We start from the raw sequence: 14,364 nt of genomic DNA on the forward strand, positions 1-14,364 counted from the left end.
CTTGATGCCCCTTCCTGTGGAGGTTCCCTGGCAGTGATAGGAGTCAAGTGTTGGCACAGTACTGTGCAAATACTTTAAGATGGACTGGCCAGTGGCCTCTGCTGATATGCATTTTCTGTTTAGTAAACCAAATAGTTGTTTTTTTGGTACACATTTGTACTGTAATTTTCTTTTTGCCTTTATGTTGTTCTAGAGTAATTGATGTTGTATGCCTATAGCTGTGTGTGTTTCAGCCTGATTGCTGATCCATTTGCAGTTGTTATGAATCTCTGAGCTGGTGGCCAGTGCTGGTGTCACTCAGGACAAGGGTGTATGTTGAATGTATAAATATGTGTTTGTTAATGCAACTGTGGTGTCATTGCATTGTGTCATGTTTGGTATGGTAAGAATTTCATCTTGTGTGGTCCAAAGTCAGCATGTATGGTGTTAGACTTGTCCTACTGAAATGGACTGTAGATTTGTCTCACGTGTGGCAGTTTGAGTTTTCTTTGTGCTACATGGAAAGTGCTCATTCATGCTACTTTTGTTTTCATTTGACTATGCATATGTCCATTTTGAAATGTGTGCCTTGCAGCTACTTCAGCTAGCTGTGTGTCCCATGCAGTTGTAGTTGTATTTTCATAGTTCATAGTTGAGATGTTTAATGAGAGTGGTGTTTGTGTTCATTGGCACATCCATACATATGTGTGTTGAATCTGACAACAGTCCTTGGCATGTGTGCAATATGAGGGCATCAGTTGTATTGGAAGATGTGATGTTGCTGTGTTGTGGTGTTGTGTGACACTATGTTGTGTACACCTCACTGTCCCTGGGTCTAAGATGTGCAGACGTGTGTTTGTGTGTAGTGTTCTGGTGCAGTGAGTGACCTGCCCAAAGGGGGCGTTTAATGGCTGTGAATGTATCCTTCATTGTGAATGACTCTGACTGTGTACACAATGACAAGTGAACTTGGTGCTCGTAGTGTGCCCCCCATATCATGTGAATAACAGTGCGACGATCTGTTACTCAGCTTATTGACACAGGTAGGTGTGTGCACTTACGATCGGTTGCTTTCATGGCAATGTAGATTTTGTGCACCTTCGATCAGCAACACCAGCGTCCTACCTGATCGTCATTTGTAAGAACGTATGTACAGAAATCACATATATTTTTGTGCACACTAGAAATTAAAATATCATAAGATTTAGAAAATGTAACTTTAAAGTTTAAATGTTTCTTCCTTGGAAACAAAAATAATCTTTGACACATCTTGTTTCTTAGTAGCAGATGTTTGTGTTTCATAAGTAAACTTGCCTAGAATCAATCTCCTGTAAATGTAATTGAATGCTAAAAAAACATATTTGTCACTAATATAAATGTCACTCACCCAACTTCTTAGTCGCTCCTGCACAATATCAGGGCGCAATACACTATTAGGCCGTGTTAGCGTCAAATATGTAGAATGAGATTTTTCATTGCACACCCTTTGCTTATGATTGGAAGGCTTTATGAAACATTTGACGGCGATTCTAGATGCAGTGCTTGAAGTTGATAACAATAACTGTAAAATACATGTTGTTGCATCCCGTAATTGCCGCCATTCATCATGCAGAACTGCATGAGTTATGCAGCAGTACGACAAATGCGCTTGGAATCAATGAAGGCTCCTGAGTAAAGTGAAAAGGCGATATTATTAAGGAATGTTTTTTATTTAAAGGCATTATTCAAGAAATTATGCAATAATGAAAACATATATTTGAAGAAATTGCATGGACAGTAATGTTAGAGTTAATATTTAGGCCCGTATTTATACTTTTTTTAGCGCCGCATTTGCGCTGCTTTTTGACGCAAAACGGCGCAAACCTACAAAATACAATGGCATTTTGCAAGTTTGCGCCGTTTTTGCGTCAAAAAAAGACGCAAATGCGGCGCAAAAAAAGTATAAATACGGGCCTTAATGATTTAGGATTTCTGCTTCCCACTCTTCATTAAATCATAATGTGCATTCAGCGAAAAAGAAACAGATTATTAGTATTATCATCATTATTATAATGACACATTCACCACTTCTACACCACACCAACAACTTCAAATCCAAATAATTTCTATTTTTATTTAATTTCTCATCATCTGACAATGAATGCATTGTTCATGGGTGAGAGAGCATTTCTTTTTATTTTATTTCTTCATTTTTTTTCTTTCTTCACTGGGTTGCTACTGTTCATTATTAAGGGCAATACGATTTTCTCTTTCGAATTGCACACAACACTTGGGTTAAATACAAGGCAGTTTTACTTTCAAAATGTTTATTTTTTTCGTATCTTCTGTTTAATGTTACTTATGATATTTTATTTCTTAATTTAATTGTTTGTTCAACAGTTTGTTTATGTTATTGTTATTTGAATACTTAACTACTATCAACAAATCTATTTTTATCTTAAAATGCTCTTAACAGATAGAGAAAATGTATGGATAAGCAAGAACATCATATGTAGATTGCAAGAAGACCTTCTCGGTCGGTCTTGTGTGCTAGCCTACACACCTGAACATGGGGAAAACAATCTCTTGATTGATTGACAAGAAACTCCTAGAACAAGAAAAGGAGGAAATATTCTATATCCTCACAGTTCAATATCTGATTAAAAAATGAGCCTAATGTAGGAAAATGATATCAGGGAAAGAGTAGTTAAAGTGACAAGGACATCTGACACAACAGCTGCTGCCCATCCTGATAGACTGACGGGCCACGCTTCCTCACTCTTTGGCCACCATAAAGAGTGTCTGTCAGGCTGAGCACAAAGTCAGCCTGACAGACTCTTTATTTTCAAATCAGGCAGCCAGGAGCTAGATATGCACTAAATTGGCAGGCTCCTGGCTGCTTGAGCTGAACTTTGCCAGGCTGAAGAAGTCAAGCTCCTGTGGGTGTGACCTCTTCAGCCCAGCAAAGCACTTCAAGGACCTCCCACTCGTGACGAAGGGAGCACCACTCTGATTGCTTCAGACCTTGGTGCTTCAAGGTCCAGGGCTGTGTGTCAATCCCTGGTGCCTTGTCACAGAGTACACTGGGGACAACAAACTCACTGACCTGATGCTACTCTGTGATGAGTGAGGGATTTCTGCCTTTCCTGATTGGCTGACCAGCTGACCTTTGGTCAGCCATTCAGGGAAGGCATCAGTCCCAGCCCTCAGGGGATCTCCAAGGTAGAGCGCTGTGTATGCAGGAAAGCATGATTTAATTTTTCATGTTTGATGCATGCATGTGTGCATGAATATTTGGGAGTGAATTTTGTGAATAGATGTGTGTGTTTGTGTGCGCCTGTGTGAATGCATGAGTGTGAGTGTTTATGTGTGCATTTGTGCCCCAACCACTCCCTCCCTTCTAAAAACGCAGGCCACCACTATAACACAGTATATGGAACAACACTGACGCAAATTGCTCTAATTTCGAAAATAGCTAGACACACCTCTTTAAAAAAAAAGGAATGACACATTAACAATGCACTTCCACTTTCAAAATCAGACACTCCTGTACTCACTTGTTTCCATTAACCCAATACTGTACTCATCTGTGATTTGGCTAGGTGTGTGCTATACAAATACCACTAAAACAAACACAAACATACATACATACATATATATTCCCATATATGCATGTAAGCCTGAATAAATCACGATGGAAATGATGGAAATCACTGCTTGCTGATCGCAGATGGATGAATACTTGCATTGAATTACCAGTTATGTTAAGAATATGGCTAGATGGCTTACATGTTTCATTTGATCTAGGAGACCTTATCACTTCTAGTCAGGTTTTACATAATTTTGCAGAGATCTCCTAGAAATGATTGCCATGTTTGTCCTAGATAGTAAAAGAGGATATTGAAAAAGATAAAAACAAGATAGTAATGTAGGATTATCTAATAGGCTTGGTAAACGCAATGATTTGACATTTCTTTATGAATCGTTGTTAAGGTGGAGTTCCTATTACTATCATTTGAAGTTGTTGTTGAGGTCTTTGTTGTTTATGCTGTCATAGGTACATGGTATGAATAATGCATAATTATTTTCACCTAGGTAACTTTACCTTAGCAAGACATTCAAAGTGTATACGTGTTTGTTGCAAATTCATCTTTCAATGCGCTGTGCTAGAATTTTTTACTGTGTAATGAACTGATTTTTGCTGGAATTGGAAGGGACTCTATTAGTTGTACTAGTGCTATTCAGTGTCCCAATGTGTATGCTTTTTCACTTATAGACATAGAAAAGTGCTTAGAAATTCAACTTTACTCTAAGCTCATGGTATGTTGCTGTAGGAGTTCTGTCATGTAGAAAAAAAGGGTTTATACATTAGCTATGTGATCCCTAAGTGTGCCCACTACAGCCACATGTGTTGAGAAAATAATGTTCAAAAGTATGACATGTTAAATATAAAGCAAAAGGATGCAACTTATAGTGAAACCCTACCAAATGCTGTTTATTACTGGGACGGTAGTGTCAGTTTCCTATAAAGAGACCTGATTTTGAATAAACGTCTATTTTTCAATTATGATGCTAGAAACATGCTTAAAGGTTCCTTTTCACTCTTATCAAAATTATGGGGGTCATTATGAACATGGCGCTAAACACCGTCGCCCGCCGTGCCGACGGTGAACATAATACAGCCATTGGCAGTGAACAGAAACCCGCCATATAAAGATGCCAAAAACAGAAATCGCATACATTTCTGTTACCACCAGCCGCCACCAGGGCCTTGTCTGTACAGCCCACCCCGCCACCACCAAGCAAACAAATCCCCCGCCCTCCAAATAATGCACAAATCACTGCGGCGGTCAGTGGATGCCGAACAACCAATGGCGGTACAGGTTGCAACGGCCAGCAAAGGGACCCAACAGCAAGAAATGCACACATTGGCAATTTTGAAACCCAAACACCTGACATACATCCACAACATTATAAAGCATGTACAGACACACCCCACAATCCTTTGCAATGCCAATAGGAGAAGCCAGACTGACAACACTACAAGCAGACGCTGAATGCAACAGCACACAAATCACACACCCAACCACACAACAGCATCCTCACCAATAACCACACAACACACCACTCACAACACACACCATGGCACCCCCTAAGCACCCACGCTTCACAGAAAGGGAGCTAAAAAGAATGGTGGACGAGATAGTCAAGGTCGAGCCACAAATATTCGGGGCACAGGTCCACGACACACCCATCGCCAGGAAGATGGAGTCATGGCAGCCAATAGTCAACAGGGTCAACACAGTGGGAAACCATCCATGCACAAGGGACGACATCCACAAGAGATGGAACAACCTGTGCGGGAAGGTGAGGTCCATGGCATCAAGGCACAACATAGCAGTCCAGAACACTGGGGGAGGACCCCCACCAACACCCTGACTACACTGACTGGGAGGAAAAGGTACTGGCCATCTTGCACTCCGAGGGCCTCACTGGACTCACTGGAGGAATAGACTAGGGTAAGTCATCTACAATTAACCCATATCAACCACACCTGTAATGCATGCACCTCCACACCCCTCCAACTACCACCAGTACCACTACCCCACCCAGGCCACAATCACTACATCCAGTCACCCTGCATGCCCACAATCCACCAACAGGCCCACATCCCTCCTCCTGTTTGCAGATATCTACCACTGCAAGGAATCACAATGGCACTACACCACCCCAATGCACCTCCACATTCTATGCTAAATACAATGGCAGCCCCACAATAGGTCCCTGCATGGCCCAACAGTGGAAATCCTGCTCACAATTGTCCTGCCCTGTGCACCCTATCTGATTCTGTAGATGTAACATATATATCCATTCCCCCCCCACAGGCACCACCATGCATGCCACCCTGACGAAAAGGACAAGGAGTGCCAGCTCCCCACATGGAGACAGAGGCACCACTCAGGACACCTGTGAGAGTACTATGGACAGTGAGAAATACCTTGGCCCATCACACAGCGCTGGACTGTCACCATCCAGCAGCCCCATCCAGGACACCACTGACACCCCTAATACCCAGCTACCAACATCACCTCTGGCCAAACGACCCCACACCAGTGTATCCAGGCCAGGGCGACCCTTGACCCTGCTTCTGGCAGGCAGGATGCTCCATACACTGCTGCCCCATCCCACCTCCACTCTGGTGCCATTGTTTTCTTTTGTTTTGTCTTGCCCCGTTTCCTGAGCGCTTCTGAGCAAGCTGCTGCGTCCCCATGGCCCCGCCCCTCCCTCCAACTCGAATTTGCTTCCCTTCCCACCGCTGAGCCCTGCTGCCCCACCCCCCCTGCTTTCCCATTAATCGATCCCTCCCTCCCTCCTCCCAGCTGCCACTCACTCCCACCTCCCCTCTTATGGCAGCTGTGGCGTGGAAGCGCACAGCGGGCATGCCGCAGACGCACCGAAGGTGCCCAAAAGGCAAGCCCGCCCGTGCCCGTCTGCTCCTGTACCGCACCCAGCGCCACTCCTCCTGGCCCGCAAGGCCCCCACACCTCCCCACACCGCTATACTGCCAGTGACCTCCACGCCCTCAATCCAGGACGCCCCTCCACCTGCTTCCAGTCATCCCCAAAGAACACTAAGGGACCTTTCTCCTGCCAAGCTTGCCGCTTCACCTGTACCCTAAAGCACCGCGACAAACCTGCCGACAACCACCTCAGCTGCATCCTACTCAACACCCACTCCATCCACAAACACGCAATTGAACTCTGGGACCTACTAACCTCAATCTCACCGGACATCGCCTTCCTCACTGAAACCTGGACAAACTCTGCCTTAGAACCCAACATAGCTATAGCCATTCCTGAAGGCTACAAAATCACCAGACGAGACCGCACCAATAAACCCGGAGGAGGACTCGCCATAGTCCACAAAAGCACCATCAAAGTCTCAAGCAGCACCCATGACACCCTCAACCTCGCCGAGCACCTCCACTTCAAAATCCACATCAACGCCAACACCACTCTCAAAGGAACTCTGATCTATAGACCCCCAGGCCCCCGTTCTCAATTCTGCGACGCCATTGCCGACATCGTCAGTGCCAATGCCTTCCACCGTTCCTGTCAGAAGCCTACAAAATCATCTGTGGCGATCCCCATGGATCATCACTCAGCTCCACGCTCTTCAATGTTTACATGGCCCCACTCGCCAACATCGCACGAACCCACCACATCAACATAGTTTCCTAGGCAGACGACACTCAGCTAATCCTCTCCCTCATGAAAGACCCTACAACTGGAAAGAACAACCTCCACAATGGACTTCACACCATCACTAGCTGGATGGACTCAAGCTGCCTCAAGTTAAACACAGACAAGACAGAGATCCTCATCTTTGGCGCCAACCCCTCACCCACCGCACCCTCACCCACAACCCACCACCCACGCACGTAACCTGAGATTCATCGTGGACTCCACACTTAGCATGACTCAGCAGGTCAATGCCATCTCCTCTTCCTGCTACAACACTCTCCGCATGCTCCGCAAAATCTTCAAGTGGATTCCCGTCTAAACCAAAAAAAATGTCCCCCACACCCTGGTAATCAGCCGATTGGACTATGCAAATGCCCTATATGCAGGAACAACAACCAAACTCCAAATAAAGCTGCAAAGAATCCAGAACGCATTTGCCGCCTCATTCTTGACGTCCCACGCCGCAACCACATCACCCCCCCACCTCAGAGACCTACACTGGCTACCAGTATCAAAGAGGATCACCTTCAAACTCCTCACCGACGCACACAAAGCCCCCCACAACAAAGATCCAGCCTATCTCAACAACAGACTCACCTTCCACACCCCGACCCGCAATCTCCGCTCCGTTAGCCTCGCCCTCGCCTCCGTCCCCGCATCCGCCGCTCAACTGCCGGAGGAAGATCCTTCTCTTACCTAGTCGCCAAGACCTGGAACTCCCTACCGCTCCACCTTCGCCAGACCCGAGTCCGCTTGACATTCAGGAAACGCCTCAAGACATGGCTTTACGACCAGTAGCTCCCCCCCAGCACCTTGAGACAGTAACAGGTGATTAGTGCGCTTTATAAATCCTTTGATTGATTCATTGATTGGAACACAAGCACAGAGGCCACAGTCACCACCTACCAACAGGCAGGATGATGAGGTCCCCAGTACAAGTGGTACCGCCAGACCTGTGCAGGGGACACAGGCACAGTGGGCTAGGCCCAGTGGGAGGGCATCAGTGGCCCTGGGGGAGGTGAAAGGATGGATGCTGCAGCCCAGGAGGTGATCACTGAGGTCCTGAGAGCATACCACCATACCCAGGACAGGATGGGCCAGATCATGGCAACCCTGGAGCAGAATCAAAGGCTGCAGATAGCACACCACCAAGAGGCCATGGAGCAGTGGAAACAGCTCAATGCCACCATGTCTGCCATTGCAGGGGTGCTGCGGCAGCACTTCACAACCCAGCCTGAGACTCCCACAAGCCAGGAAGCCCCTACCACAGACCACGATACAGACCAGCCATCAACATCATCAGCAGCAACTGGACTGGTGCCACTATCTAAGGACACACAAAAGACCAGCACCCCTAACCGTACAGTCCCTCTGGTCCAGATATGGTACTGGTACACCTACCACGACAAAGTCACCATCAAAGAAGTGACTCTGACACAAACTGTCTCTCAAGTGTGCCACTGAACCACCATCCTCACCGGCCAATAGCAACTCAACAACCTGCAAGGTACAGATGCACACATTACCTCAGCCACCAAATGCTGAGACCATGTAGCCAGTATGGACATCCACCATCAGCCCACTGCCATCACTGTAAAGAGCTCCATGGCATCCCTGACACCTATTAAAAGACATGTACACCAATGTCAATGTCCCCTGTCATAATGTTGAATCAAATTGAAGTGTGAATGTATTTGTCATTGAAATCCAATAATCAGACCTTTATTGCAGGAATGGCACCCCACGCACAACATGGCGTGGAGTAAACAAAAATGTCTAACTAGTTGTTCATCATGTCACATGGCACTTGAATACCTTGTTACAGTGTAAATGTCTACAGACCCAACTACCCATAGAGAATAATCAGACTGACAGTTTGCAGTAGACAACAACATCAGCAAACAGTAACTCTTAGTTACTGGAAGTAGAGTTGAATCAGTTGGTTCCTGGAGTGTACATCTTCCCCCTCTTCATCATCACCATCACTCTCATCCCCTCTCAGAGGAAACTGGTCTGGATATACAGCACCCTCCTCCTCCAAGAGGGGGATAGATTTCCTCACAGTGATGTTGTGCAGCATGCAGCAGGCCACCACTATTCTACACACCTTCTTAGGGCCATAGCACAGGGAACTCTCAGAGATATGGAGGCAACAGAATATAGCCTTCAGGAAACCTATAGTGCGCTCAATCACCCTCCTGGTACATCCATGGGCCTCATTATAATTCCTCTCAACATCTGTTCTAGGATTCTTCACTGGTGTCAGGAGCCAATGCATGTTGGGGTAGCCAGAATCACCTGCAAAAGTGGGAAAAACATGACTGTAACTAACTACCCTCAGTTGCAGACAGCCTGGCTATCAGCAATGTACAGTACAATTATTAGCCATACTCACCTATGATCCATCCTCTGTCCCCTTGTAGTTGTTCCATCATGTGTGGCACACTGCTGTTCAGCACAAATGAATCATGGACTGATCCAGGGAGCATGGCATTTACATGTGAGATGTACTGGTCTTCAGTACACACCAATTGGATGTTCATAGAGTGAAAGTTCTTCTTTTTTCTGTACACCTGTTTACTTACTCTTCGGGGATGAGAGCTCTGTGTGTACCATTGATGGCACCTATCAGCTGGGGAATGCTGACAAAGGCATAAAAGCCTGACTTGATGGCAGGTAGTTCAGCACTTTGGGGAAACCTCACATATGACTGCAGGTGTTATACAAATGCATCCAGGAATCTGGACAGGATGAGGCAAAACATTAGCTGTGAAAATCCTTCACCCATGCCCACAGTCACCTGAAACGAGCCTGTGGCCTGGAAATGGAGTACAGAGAGCACTTGCACTTCAGTAGGGATGGCATGCTGATTCTGATTAGCTGGCCTTAGTGCTGGATCCAGTAATGCACAAAGTGCATGAATAGTAGCACGAGTGAGTCTGTAATTGATAATGATGTGACGTTCCACCATGGTCTCCAAATCAACGAGTGGTCTGTACACAGATGGGGCCCTCCCTCGCCACATGGGTCTGTATCTAGGAGGAGTGGAGAACACATGTGAGGTACGCAAATCCATTTGCACAACATTTTGTGTATATAACACTGCTGTCAGACAAGTAGGGGACACATAAGCATTGTAGGATGTGAAACTGTAGTGACGTGTCCTAACTGATACTTCTGGACTGTTGTGGTGAGTAAATTGTCTTTGGCCATGCGTTTGAGGGCTGGGGTCCATATGGCCAGCATGGGGCCAATGACCAAATAATAACTGCGTAGTAGTTCGAAAAATGTCAGCCCCCTGTCATCCAGATATGTAGCAGTGGAAGTGACCTCATACCGCTAGCGGTTGTCGTAATGGTGTAAGGCGGTGCTCACTGCAGTGCACCCATTCATTGGTTAGCATGGTTGTCAATGGGGAATATGGGCCTATCATGATCGTCGCTGGCGGTGACGGTGCACACCGCTGCAAAGTGTACACTATTTCGTCCCCTAGGGGTCTACAACCTTCAGAGCACCCACTGCAGGAAGCAGTGGGAGGATCTGCGGTGCTGGGCGAGGAAGACCTGCGAGGCCCAGCTGGGGAAGTCCTCCCAACAAGGAAGGAGGGTCTGTCGGGCCCTGACCCCCCCAATGCACTGCATTCTGGCGGCGGCATATCCAGACTTGGATGGGCGCTTGAAGGCTGCACAGCGACACAAGGGGATGAGTACCAAGACCATTGTATGCCTCCTTGATGGACGTCTGAGGGTGCTGTAATACGTATGCTGACTAGTGGCAGGGACTCTGACTGATGTCATTTAGCATAATGGCCCCCATGGGCAGTTAGATGATAAGGGGCAGATCTGCAGTTCTTCAGGTCCTTCTGTAATGTTGGAGATGGCTGTATACCAGGGTTGTGGCCACTAGTCAGGGGCAAAGCCATGAGTTTAGCTGTAGGTGCTGCATGTTGGTATGTTGGCTGGGTGGGAGTATGTGTGAACCAGATGTGTACATCTATTTAGCTATTTATAGATTTCTCTTTTTTCCCTCCCCACTCCTGTATTCGTGTATTGTCTATGTACATCAGCATCATCTGGCGAGAGAGCGGTGGCACCGGCGAGTGGGGTGCAGTGGCCCACGGTTCCAAGGAGGCAGAGTCAAGTGACGCCAAGGGGACCACCAGTGGGTTGGAGGGTGAGGGAAGTACCACGGGAGAGGCAACTACCACTGGGTGTAGTGATTCTGATATCTCCTCTGATGGGAGCTCCCTGGCGGTGGTGGACCCTAGTGGACCCAACCATTCTTTGTCATCTTCTGCCACCCCATACCATCACCACCCTCCCAGTTGCATCCCACCCAGTTGCCCGTGCCTGCTCACTCAGAAGGTTGGGCGTCTCCTTCACCCTTGGCACCTCATCCCCTGCCCCAGTCAGCCCTGCTTCCCTCACAAAGGAGGCTGTTGACCTCCTAAGGACCATCTCTGTATGGCAGACAACCATTGTGAATGCCATCCAGGGGCTAGCACCCCAGATGCAGCAGACCAATGCATACCTGAAAGCCATTCACGGTGCCATATCTGGCCTAGAGAGATTTATTCAGGCTCTGGCCTCCTCTTTGATGGAAGCCAGTGTCCCTAGTCTTTCCGTCCCCCCTCCAACCACCTCTACCCCTTCCAGCACCCCACTCCTTTCACCCATCCCAAGCACACGGTCAGACAGCCATGCTCACACCTCAACACACAAGAAGCACACAGAGAAACACAATCACCCCACTTCACACCACAGGCATACACACAGCAAACATACAAAGGCACACACAACAACATCCACTTCCCCCACTGTGTCCACTGTGTCCACCTCTTCCGCCTCCCTGTCTGTCACCTCTACATGCACACTCACAGGCACTGCACCTTTATTCACCACTGTTTCTGGCCCCATTCTTGCAGTCACCACAGCATCGGACATCCATTCATGCACCCCAGATACCACACCAGCATCCACCATGACTCTGAGTACCACTTGCAGCACACTCACCAAACTTGAAGACACCCAGACAACATCCATTTACACTGGCAGCCTGTCTTGTCGCACTGTGTCCACCCCCCTCCCATTACACTCAGACGTTCCCAGACACCCACCCAACACACATCCACCACACCTCAGCATACTGTACAGTCACCTGCATCCACGTCACGCACACCTACACCTGTAATGACCACTCCCTCTACCTCCACTCCCGCACCTTCCTCCAGGTCCACTCCGACTGCCCCTTAGAAACTTTTCCTGTCCCGTGTAGGCCTTTTTGAACCCACTGGCCCACTTGTTCTCATCCATAAACGTGCACACCTCCTTGCCCTGTCCACTCCTCCCACGTCGTAGTCTGGCCCTGTTTGCCATTCCCATTCCCGGGCACCTTCCCCTGTGAGCAAGAGGCCCCGTGCTGGCCCAGGTACATCTGCTGCATCCCAGTCTAAGGCCGTTCCCCCACCTTCCAAGGCTAAACCCAAACCCCCTCCACTTCCCAAATGTAAGCCCAATCCCCCCTCCCAGATATTAGTCCCCACCTGTCACCCCTGCCCCTGTTCCCTGAGGTGCCTGGCTGCCTCATAGATGCCCCTTTATGGTGGAGTACCATGTGCACATGTTGGGGTCAAGTTCGGGCCATTTGGGCCCATCCGCCTTTTTGCTATGGACTGGCCATTGGCCTGATGTGGACAATCTGTTGCTCCTTTATTAAAGTTTGTGTGGCCCGTGTTGGTGTTGGCACACTCTGGATCTGTGGTTCCTCATTTTATGGGGGGGGCTTGTGGGTACTTTGGGCAGGGATGTCTTGGGATTGTGTCGGGTAAGCACCTCTTGTTCAGGTGTGTATGGCTTGTGATGTAGTGAGGGGTTGTGGGTGCTTTGCAGGGTGGATGGAGTGGGTGGGTATGTAACTGTGCCCTTTCTCCCCTTGTTTAGTAGGTTGCAGTACTTACCATCACTGTCTTCATCAGCGGTCTCGGTCGTGGAGGTATATGGCAAGGAGCAGCACTGGCATGATTTGCAACTCTCTCTCCGTGTCTGCTTCAGCGTGTTGTGTGAGCCTTCAGTGAGTGTTTCCTTTTATTAGGTTAGTTTCCACCAGGCTTTGTGTGGTTGAGGATCCCACCCCGGAACTGACGGCGGACAAGTGCTTCATTATTTGTTGGGCGGGTAGGGTCTTTCCTATGGGCAGCCTCTTCCATCATTTTCAACACTCCTCTGCTGGTGGTGGCTGTTTTTCAGGCTGCCTGTTTTTCATGTGCTTTATTATTTGGCGGCCCAGACCGCATGACTGTTTGCTGTAGTTACAGCCACGACCGGCGGTGGGGTCTTTCCCGCCCTGTTCATAATGAGGGCCTATATTTGTTTTGCAGAAGTAGAATCATGATATCAGTAGTGGAAAGGTAATTTTAAAAAGTCATTCCTTGTGCTGCCTAAGGACTAGCAGAGGTGTACCAAATCTGGCCTGCCTGCCTACCTCCATGGACAGCAATTAGCATCTCAATAACACGAAGTAGTGTGCTGCCAGGAAACAACATGTCAAATTCTGTCACAGGGTTCTGGGGAAAACTCAGTGATGAACTATTTTCATAGGGGTAACCAATCCCATGCATCACACAGGACCAGAGTAAATGTTTCAGTTTGCCCACAAAGATAGCATCATATTAGATCTGCCGGCATTCGGGTGGTCTTCCCACAAAAATTATGCCTGCTTGCCTCCATTTTGTCTGGTTTTTTGCTCTGTTTGCTTTAGGACTCTGCACTTTACCACTACTAACCAGTGCTAAAGTGCATGTGTTCACTCCCTTAAACATGGTTTGATTGACATTTACCTGGTTAACATATTTAATTTACCTGTAAGTCCCTTGTAGGATAGTATACCATTTACCCAGGGCCTGTAAATTAAATGCTACCATTGGGCCTGTAGTACCTATTGTGCCGTCCACATTGCAGCTTGAAGGCAGTGTTCCACTGCCATGTCGACTTGGCATTAAAAACCCCTTGCCAAGCCTAAACCCCCCTTTATTACATAGTCACCCCTACGGTAGGCCCAAGGTAGCGCATAGGGTAGGGTGCTGTGCAATTAAAAGGTAGGACATGTACTTTTTAGTTTTAAATGTCCTTGTTTTTTCACTACTGTGAGGCCTACCCCTCCCATA

This window comes from Pleurodeles waltl, chromosome 8 (assembly GCF_031143425.1).
Source record: "Pleurodeles waltl isolate 20211129_DDA chromosome 8, aPleWal1.hap1.20221129, whole genome shotgun sequence".
Classification (NCBI taxonomy): Eukaryota; Metazoa; Chordata; class Amphibia; order Caudata; family Salamandridae; genus Pleurodeles; species Pleurodeles waltl.